Here is a 10477-nt window from a genome sequence, read left to right on the forward strand (position 1 = left end):
TTTTGGTGTCCTCGGGTGTCTTCCCGTGTAAAAGTTGGGGTGTCTAGGCGACGTTTCGACGAGGTCTCACTCGTCATCTTCAGGCTGGTGCTTTCGGCTTCTTGTTACTGGAACAGAGCTCTGTTCCAGTAACAAGAAGCCGAAAGCACCAGCCTGAAGATGACGAGTGAGACCTCGTCGAAACGTCGCCTAGACACCCCAACTTTTACACGGGAAGACACCCGAGGACACCAAAACCTGCATATATATATATATATATATATTGTACATATTTGTATTTTCTTAATGTACTTTATCCCAAAATACACATTTTTCAATGCATGTATTGAAGGAGGGAAAATTAAGGTCAGTTCTCTTAAAAAATATGGAGCAAACAAAACCCTCCTCGACCTCTAGATGTTAAAGAGGTTGATCAAGCCAAAGCTGCTGCCCAGCTGCCTCCAACAATCTTTACCTCCTGGAGAGCAATGACCCTTCTCAGCCCTTATCTGGCCTTTTCTTATTTAAAAACAAAACCTTTTTGCATACCTGGGATTGCATCCAGTGAATGTGCAAACAGAAGACAGCTTGCAAAACCAACCTTTCCCTTACTGTTCACCCTCTTGCTTCCCTCTGTATCCCCCACAAAAGTCTCTCTGGAGGGTTGCTGCCCTTCCAGAAGATCCTTCTGTCCTGTTTCAGGGGATTCCTTCCTTGCACTGCATTGTTCAGGATGGAGGACCAACATGACCCTCTGGAAAGGCTTGCGGGGGGTCCTGCAGAGTGAGAAGAGTGGGGGAAGATTGGCTGGGCAAGCTCACTTCTGCAACTGCTGGATACAATCGTATTTTTGCAACCCTTTGGTACAACAAGCAGAAGACCAACAAGAGACCCCTTGATGCAGAGATCCTCTTGACCTGAGCCTCCTGTTTTAATTGCTCTTCTCTTTTAATGTGATTCTGTTATGTTATAGCTCAATTATGAACACTTGTAATTTAAAGTTTAAATGGGGTTGTTGTATATCATATCGTAATTACAGTGCATTTTTAATTAGTATGCATTTTAATAATGTTGTGCAATTGAGAGTTTATATATATATATAGTAAACCACTTAGTCATCCTCTAGGCATTAAGTGGTGTGTATATATAATAATCAATAATAAAAATTATTGCATAGCTCTTTTTTGCCATCCTGCTGGAAGGCACAGGGTGACCAAGTTGGCTATTAGGGATCATAACTTAGAACCCAACATATAATATGAACGCCCACTCCCTGCTACCCTTTGTAAAAGGATGGGGCATATTTCTTCATCAATAATTTATTTCAGTACACTCCGAAAAGTACTTACAGCTCTATTGTGCAGGGTTACCCTGTTGATATACTCCTCCTCCAGGCCAAGGGCCTCACATCTTTGTAAGTTGCAGAGTGGCTGTCAAACAAATTACAGCAAAGTGGTTCTTATCAGGCTCTTGGTGGATTTTAACAGGCAGGCAACACCATCTGACCCATCTGATTTCCTTTGAATTTAAAAACGGAGCTTATTCTTCTCGTGCCAAATGTAAATAATTTCGCTTCCATTTCCCATCCAGAGAATCTGACTAGTTCAAAAGCATTTCAACAAATCTTATCTGCCTCATATCCTGCTGACTGGCACAGTCCTGGACTTCAGCCTGAAAGCCAAAAATGTTTTGGCTCCAAAACGCAATAGGAAAGAAACAACAAAGAAAACTGGGAAAGTCTTAGTGACTTATAATGGAAGTGCTGAAAACTGTAGGGATTGTTATGTTTATTTGGTTTTTCATTGAAGTATTGTGGGCTGCCAATTTCTATTAATTTTTTTTCCAGGAATTTTTTTTTGAGGATTGGAAGAAGTTCGTTCTTCTAAAAGTGTATATATATCGGCCTCGTTCTTCTAAAAGTGTATATATATCGGCCTCTATTTGATTCTTCGTTCCTCCTTAATGAAGTGGTTTTCCAAGTTTTCTGCCCGGAAGGAAAACTTTTCACCCTGACACATCTGCCTGTTGGAGCTCACTGCTGTCTTGTGTAAGCTGAAAGTGGGATCTAGAACTCATCCAACATTTGGAAGGAAAGATCAGTGACAGACATTCAAAAAGGCTTGTTCTCAGCTGTTGATCTTCTCTTTAAGGAACCTTTAATAAGCTTCTAAAAGTTGCCTAGAACATAATTTGAAAACACTGCCTCAATGCCAGAAGCTTTCTGGGCTGCAGAAGAATGTAGTTATTCTCCATAAGAGATGAAAGCCAGGGGAAAGTCAAGGATTTAGTATTCTCAAGCAGCTAAATGATCCAGCAGGAACAGTGCCGAGTTCATAAAATGTAGCACATTCTGGCTGTTATTGCTGGCCGGGAAGCTAATATGCTCATGTATAGCAAACAATGGCACAAAACAAAAAGTGTCTTTGATAGTACATTGATTCTTAAAGCAATACCTATGAATCATTGTATGAAGTCGGTGGAGGATATCCTGAATTTTAAAGAGTGCAAGCTTTATGGAAGGACGGAAAGGAAAACAAAATACCATAATTTGGAGAAGAAAAGCAGTCACTTACGGGTCACGTCCACACAATACATTTAAAGCACATGGCTTGTCCCAGAGACTCCAGGGAACTGTAGTTTAGCCCACACAGAGCTATAATTCTCAGCACCCTTAACAAACTGCAGTTCCCAAGATTCTTTGGAGAAAGCCATATGTTTTCATAAAGGTAAAGGACCCCTGACAGTTAAGTCCAGTCACAAACGACTCTGGGGTTGTGGTGCTCAAGTTGCTCTATAGGCCGAGGGAGCTGGTATTTGTCCGCAGACAGCTTCTGGGTCACGTGGCCAGCAGGACTAAGCTGCTTCGGGCGAACCAGAGCAGCGCACGGAAACGCTGTTTACATTCCAACCGGAGAGGTACCTATTTATCTACTTGAACTTTGACATGCTTTCGCACTGCTAGGTGGGCAGGAGCTGGGACAGAGCAACGGGAGCTCACCCCGTCACAGGGATTCAAACCTCTGACCTTCTGATTGACAAGCTCTAGGCTCTGTGGTTTAGACCAACCAAACCCACCCTAATTCAGTGGTGAGTTTGCCATCCTAATCTGTAACCCTTCTTTCACCATGGCTTGGACACTCTGATTATTTTTATTAATATATAAATAAACTATACCCCACCTGAAAGATCCTAGGGAATATGGACAAGAAACATAAGAACAATATACAGAACACAGAAGCTAAAGGCATATGTGCGCTTAAAAAAACTTGGCAGTAAATCATTAAGACAGAAGTAGAGACATTGGTGGTGAGGAGTATACCTCCTATTTGCCAAGTCACAAGAGCCTGGGTAAAGAAAAATGATTTCATTGTTGAAACCAAAGAATGCAAGAGACACACACACCTCCAAGGAGCAATGATTCTGTGTGCCCCCTCATCCAATTCCTAGTGGGGACCATGAGGACAGCCTGCCTCCCACCAATTTTAAGGAACCCACTGGTATTACAGGAGGAAATCCTGAAAATATCTGGGCCCTGGGCTATTTAGGGCTTTATAAGCCATTGCTAGCAGGGATGCAGGTAGTGCTGTGGTCTAAACCACTGAGCCTCTTGGGCTTGCCGATCGGTTGACAGTTCAAATCCCTGTGATGGAGTGAGCTCCCGTTACTCGGTCCCAGCTCCTGCCAACCTAGCAATTCAAAAACACGCCAAAAAAGTGCAAGTAGATAAATAGGTACCACTCTGGCGGGAAGGTAAATGGCGTTTCCGTGCGCTGCTCTAGTTTTGGTGTTCCATAGAGCCAGAAGCAGCTTAGTCATGCTGGCCACGACCCAGAAAAACTGTCTGCGGACAAACGCCGGCTCCCTCGACCTGTAAAGCAAGATGAGCACAGCAACCCCAGAGTCGTCTGCGACTGCACTTAACTCTCAGGGGTTCTTTACCTTTACCTTTACCTTTTTAAGCCATTGCTAAGAAACATCTTGAATTAAGTCTGGTAGTGCCCAGAAAGCCTGTCAAGAATATTCAAGGTAAGTACTACACAATCCCGTTTTGCTAATGGTAGCCCCATTTTATGCTAGCTGCTGCTTCTAGACCATTATCGAGGGTAGTCCCACACAGAGCACATTACAAAAATCAACCATGGGTTACTGATAGCAGGCTATTGAAGCCTAGGAATAGCTGTAGCTGGAAATAGGCAATTGTTGACACCAAAGCCACCTGGGGCTCTAGTGTAAACTGTGAGTCAATTAGTATGTACCTGTCTGTTGGGGAAGTGCTACCTCATCCAAAACAGCCCACCTTCCCAGTTCCCAGAAAAGCCCATCCGCTGCAGAAGTGGTGTTCCTTCTATATCCGAAATATGACTGAATGAAAAACGCATGCACAACATTTCCCCAGCATTCATATAACTCCTGAGTACAAGCTCATTCCCCACAGATAAGTCTAACATATATGACTATGGGTTATCTATGACCTTCAAATAAATATATATATACTTGTGGCAGTTCTCCAAGAGCAGTTCTTCCAATCCATGCTCTTCCTGGCATGCTGACTGCTGTTGTTTTTAGGGAGCCACAGAATTATTTCATTTTGTTTCAACAAACGTTCCCTATTATGCCTTTTCTAAATAAGCAGCTTCCTGTTACAGCCCTACAGCGCAGCATGCTTCCGACTATTTTGAAGAGCCTCAAAAGGAAAGGAAAGATGTAAGGCTCAGAAGCAAGTCCCCTGTATTACGGAATAGATTTGAACAGGAGGACAAATACCACGACTCTCAACAATTATGCTCTGCAATGCTCATGATAGCAAACTGAGCAACTTAGCTTTATAACTCCTCTAGTCATAAGACAAAAGTGCATGTGATTATTCAGGAATGGTCTAATAAACATTATTGTTTGTATTGCTGTATTGTTTTTAACACTTGATTGGGAGCCGCCCAGAGTGGCTGGGGAAACTCAGCCAGATGGGTGGGGTATAAATAAATTAAAAAATTATTATTATTATTATTATTATTATTATTATTATTATTATTATTATTATTGGATTTTGAGTGCACAGTTTCACAGATACACAAGGGAAGCATGAATGTTACCACCCTGGGCTTCTTTGGGAGAAAGGGCAGAATATGAATTCAGTAAATAATAATCAATAATACTATGGGAATTCTGGTTTCTAAAGACAGGCAATCATTTTCTGTGCATGCTCCCTTAAAAATACAACCCTCTCCAGGCATTCTTAATTTGTATGTTTGGAGTGATGGAGGCTACCTGTGCTCCTGACCTTCCAGTGTTGAGTGAGGAAGTCTAAAGGACTATACATGTTTGACTGAATGTGCTTACTATGCTTTCTGGCATAAGAAAACCCGATCCAGATCAACCCTGCCCAAATGCCTGGCACAGGCCAAGTCCCCCCTCTCATTTTTCACCCAGAATACCTTCTTTCCACACTGAATCTTTTCCCCCCAGTGTGGAATACATCATCCCAACCTTCGAAAGGAACTAAAAATTATCAGAAATAGTAGTAATTCACTGTTCTTGCCATTCACCATTTGATGATCTTCTCATACAATGATAGATGGGTACCCGCTCCTTGTGCTGAGACAGAAAATTGCCCCTTTACTTCTCATCCAAGAAGGGAGTCCATCCTTTGAAGGATTTTATTTCAAGAAAAGGAGAAGCCTGTGGGCACAGCGCCCTTCGAAACACAATAAACATAAACTCTTCAAGTGGGAATGTAAAATGTATTCTGCTGAAGCCTTTGGCCTTATCAACTGCAGCGTAGTATATAACAAGGTCATTAGTAACAAGCCCCACACAATGGAGAACATACATCAGCAGCAGAAAAGCAAACATTGGTCCAAAACATCACAATAACTTCCTGTACCTGTTCTTGTTTGCTTGCTGAGCTCTCAAACATTGTGAGTCTCTGAAATACATAAAAGCGTAACAGCTTGAGTCAATATTTGCTAACCAAAGTGAGCGATTTTATTTAGCACGATGACTGGACCTACTGAACAAATACATTATCTTGTATGCCAGCATAACAAGCAGAGACCAGCCTGCAAAAACAACCGGCGTTGTTGAGCCATTTACGGCATATGGTTGTATCTGGGAAAAGCTATTGACTGTTGCAAACTTACACACACCAGGAAGAGATAGAAACTTAAGTGAAACGCCTTCTGCTTCTACCTATAGTTCTGTTAAAAGATTGTGGGGTACCTGGACCCCCCTTCTAATTCTGGGGTGCCAGGCATTGAATTTAGCATGTTGTGGTTTTTGTTTTTGTTTTTTTTTTAAGCCAGGCTTGCTTCCTGGTGAAGTAATTACCTAAAGAGACGCACCAGTAAAAGAGCTCAAAAGACAGAGTGATGGTCTGGCAAAGATTTCTGCCGGACACAGAGGGGTGGAGCTTTGCCCTGGGCTCTGGATAGTTAGCAAAAGACAATGCAGAGTTGGGAGGGAGCAGTTTCAGAATTGCAGTGGGCTGATGCAAGCGAGAGAGAAAGAGTTGTGTTTTTGCAAGCAGTTTACAAGCTGCAGGGAAGCAAAGTCAGAACACCATGGGGCCCGGCAATATTTGATCCAACACTGTAGCCATGAGAGAGATGAAACCTGCTTTGAACCCCTCCACAGGTTGTATAATTTCACAGCGCTTGGAGCCTGGGTTGACATGTAATAGTTCCTTCTATGATAAAGTCAACCTGATGCTATATTACTCTAGCAGGGTTGCCATATGTCCTCTTTTTCCAGGACACGTCCTCTTTTTCATGGGTAGAGCCATCGTAGCGATTCATAGTTAAAAGTAAAAGTCGGCAAATGTGTCCTCTTTTTTGCTCTTCACAATATGGCAACCCTAGAAAGGATTGCCATTGGTATTGCTTGCTTTTAAGTCTGTACACACACTTTGGCCTTAAATTTCAAGCAATGCAACAATTGGAAGGCTCATATAAAATCATCTTGTTAAGTTTCCATCATATGCAACAATTGGTTCAGAATATGGATGATCCAAGTGATTCATAAATAAAATAACTGCTTTTTGAACATAGCCGGATGGGAGAAGGGGTTGATTTCAACAGAGAGAAAAATAATAACATGCAGGAAATCAATGAGTACCAAAATTGTCAGTATTCTAACAGCCATTTCCAAAACAGAATCTTTCCCTGTAAAATTCATTGGGAAGAAGCAACAACAGGAATGCAACTTGAAACTGTTGCAGGAACCCCCCCCCCCCCATCAGTCAGTTTGTACAAACATGACACACACACACGACATATGCGGCGACGCTTCTGTTATAAATTCATAGAAAATCAGCCATTCATTGGATCTGTACCGTTCCACTTTTATTTTACACCATGAAGGAAGGACTATCAAAGGGGGGAGACTTGACACAAGGTAGCCATAATCCCCAAGTGTACCAACACATTCTCAGCAAGCCCTACCCAGTTGGCATGCCAACCTTCATGGTCCTAGAAACAAGATCATTACACTCACAAAGGACCTGCATATGGAAGTGGATTCAGTACAGACTGAAACACAGGACAGTGACCAGCCCTTCCCTCTGGGGGCAGGAAACAGTGAACTCCTCTTTGTCCTCAGGAATGTAATCATGGGGAGAGGAAAGGAGGAATCGGACAGGTGACAAGACACTCAGGTTACCACCACAACTCCTCCCTGAACCCCTACTCTTTGTGATGTGTCAATGATGTAGTCATGATGTAGTTATGATGTAGTCTTAGGGGTGTAGCATGGGGGATTAGTAGCTAATAAAAGTAGGGTCTTCTTTTGTTTAGGGATTCCATCTTGTTCCACCCTGTGGCAGGTGGGAGTCCTGTCGCGACAGTCTTCAATAAAGACCAAGCCTACTGGCTGCTGTTTTGCTCTGGTATTCCTGGCTGGTGTCCTTGTTTTTTTGTCCAAGGTAGCCCTCAGATTTTTCTGTTTACAAAACTACTGAATTACAATACATCAGGAGACTTGCAGATTGAACAAAGAATGCTTAGCACATTATATGTGTCAACAATGATATAATGCCAACAGAGAAGTTGTCTAACTTCTCCCACCATCCATGACCACTGGTGACATGGGGCGCATGGGAGCTGTGTTATTTCCATGCTAGGTTCCTGATGTGAATTGCTCCCCCCAAACTGTCATTTACCCTTTAAAAGCTATTTACTCAACTAGCCATTGTGTGAAGGGTCAGCTTGTCTAGTCTGGCCTTACTCTTAGGCAAAATGAGGGGGGTGAAGTGCTGGAGTACGGAGCTATATGTGCTTCACAGCCTGCTATGTGCCATCTGTGTAAGCCCGCTGTCCTCAGGCATGGCGGAGGTTACTTTCCCACCACCAGTTTTGAAGTGAGATTCAATTAGCCCTCTCTTGATTTCTCTTATCTAATTAAGATACCTTTATACCTTTATAGGTATAAAATTATGGGATAAGATAAAGAAGATGAGCTTGGGCACACAGCTGTCTCCAGTGGTAGCTAGTGACATGGGGTGACTTTCTCTTGCTTCATCTTCTTCTGTTTTTGTGGCCAGGGCTTTCCAGCCCACAACAAATATGGCTTAAGGTTTCAGCAACTTTCCAATGAAACTCAACAGTTCTGGATAGATATCCAGTAGTGAAATCTGTACAGGAGTGTTAGCTCAGCTTTGGACTTGTAGGTTTGACCTCCTGAGTCCTCTCTGCCTTGGCTTCAGTGCCTTTGTGAATTGCTCGGCCATAGAGAACTTTAGGTACCTGATGCAATACCAAGTCCTTTCACAAATGCTTTCTATTCACACTTTCTTTTCACACTTCAGATGACTTTCCTGGAGGAAAACTCAAAATACAATATTTTAACATACATTAGAGATTAAATATAGGGATCTTTAAAAAAAAAACCCAACACGTGTTTTGGAGACTCTTAGAATTTCATCAGTCAATAAGCATTTTAGCCATGCTTCCTGCAAAAGGTGTGCTACAGTTGCCCTTTTCTGCTTTGCAGCCAATCAAATAGGCAAAGGTAGCAAGAAATGAAGAACTATCCAAAGCACACAAATAACTTTCCTCGTGAACAGCATTGCAGATTTATAGGACAATGTAGTCTAAGAACACCAATAGTAAATTGCAGGCAGACACTGGAAATAACTCCATTCTAAGAAATATTTTTTTGCAACCAATCATTCTCCTATATCTTGATAGCAACAATGTCCAATTAAGACTCTCTTTTGTGATATAGTAAGCTTTCCCTTTCTCTCTCTCTCTAAAAAAAAATATTTCTTGTCATCTGGTACTAGAAAGGGGTGTTTCAAAACCCCATGAAAAGAAAGATATTGAAAAAATTCCTGCTGAGTTTTTACAGACATAAACTTTGGACAATGTTCAAACAGCCCACAGAATGTCTTGCTTATGTGATCCTTTAATGTTTTTGACCCTTGTCTACTGTGAACCTTTATCTTCTCTGCCTCTTGGCTGCCAAGAGTTTTATCAAGCAATAAATCCAGAAAGCCTATACTTAGTTTCCACCAGTTTTGGAATGCAAGCCAGGTGAAGGTGGTAAAAAAGCGTCTGAGCAACAAGCCGAGGCAGGCGGGCAGGGGGAACCCTAAAATAGCAGACGTTTTGTAGTTCTGCCAGCGGGTCAGGGCGGAGATGGGACCAAATAGTGTGCCAGTTTCGCACTGTGAAGAAGAGGTGGGCCAGGAAGAAGAGAGAAAAGGTGGGCCTCGGGGGCAGGGTGGGAGAGCCAGCAAAGCACAAATCTCACCTGAATGCTGCAGGAGGGAAACAGAAGAAGGAATAGGTGTGTAACTGGGAGCGAGGCAAGGAGCCCTTCAGTGCTTTATGATGTTCATGGCTAGTTGTAAACACTCTGGGGGGTTGTGGGTGGGGAGACACTGTTGCTGTGTTTGCATAGACACATGCAGCATCTCAGTCATAAGTGTGAAGGCATTACATTAATTTTTGATAGGGAATTAACACCAAGTTGTGACTTTTCTCTGCTATTTCCTCACGATGCAGCCTTCTTTTGAATGTGGCCACACAAAGCCACTTTGAGTCAAACTTTCCCCACCCTCGTCTCCACACGATTGCTCAGAGAAACTTTTTCATAGGCCAACTACGAAATGTAATAAATAATAATAATCTAATGTGGTTTTTTTAAAAAAAAAATCTGCTGGTTTGAGATCACAAGGATATATTATGCCAGCTCACGCTCCGTGAAGGCGGAAGAGTAGAGACTAAGGCTGATGCTTTAGGAAATGTGCCTTGCAATTAGGGATGTGTGGATCTCTCCATTTCTGTTTCCCCATTTCTCAGTTTTTCAATCCTAAATTCAATTCTCCACATTAGTGCAAATATCTCCTAATCTAGACACTTTTATGCAATTTTAGCCCAATAGGCATGTTTTTCGCAATACATTTTCCCACCTGTAATGCAATCTTTGTATGTTATCTTCATAAATATATGTGTTTTTCTGCACACTTTACCCTAGTATTTGCATTTTTGTATACACCACTTGG

At 42.2% G+C, this 10477-nt stretch overlaps 1 long non-coding RNA gene across 1 annotated transcript; it reads right to left on the minus strand.

The window, feature by feature from the left end:
* Positions 1 to 1327: 1327 nt before the first annotated feature.
* LOC310826870 lies at positions 1328 to 7725 on the minus strand. The gene is made up of 3 exons (XR_014556050.1): positions 7475 to 7725; positions 5861 to 5902; positions 1328 to 1409 (listed from the first exon to the last, which is right to left on the minus strand). It is a non-coding gene; the product is annotated as an uncharacterized lncRNA (long non-coding RNA).
* Between the last annotated feature and the right edge of the window lie 2752 nt (positions 7726 to 10477).

This window comes from Podarcis gaigeae (genome assembly GCF_964106915.1).
Source record: "Podarcis gaigeae genome assembly, chromosome: 11".
NCBI classification, from domain to species: Eukaryota; Metazoa; Chordata; class Lepidosauria; order Squamata; family Lacertidae; genus Podarcis; species Podarcis gaigeae.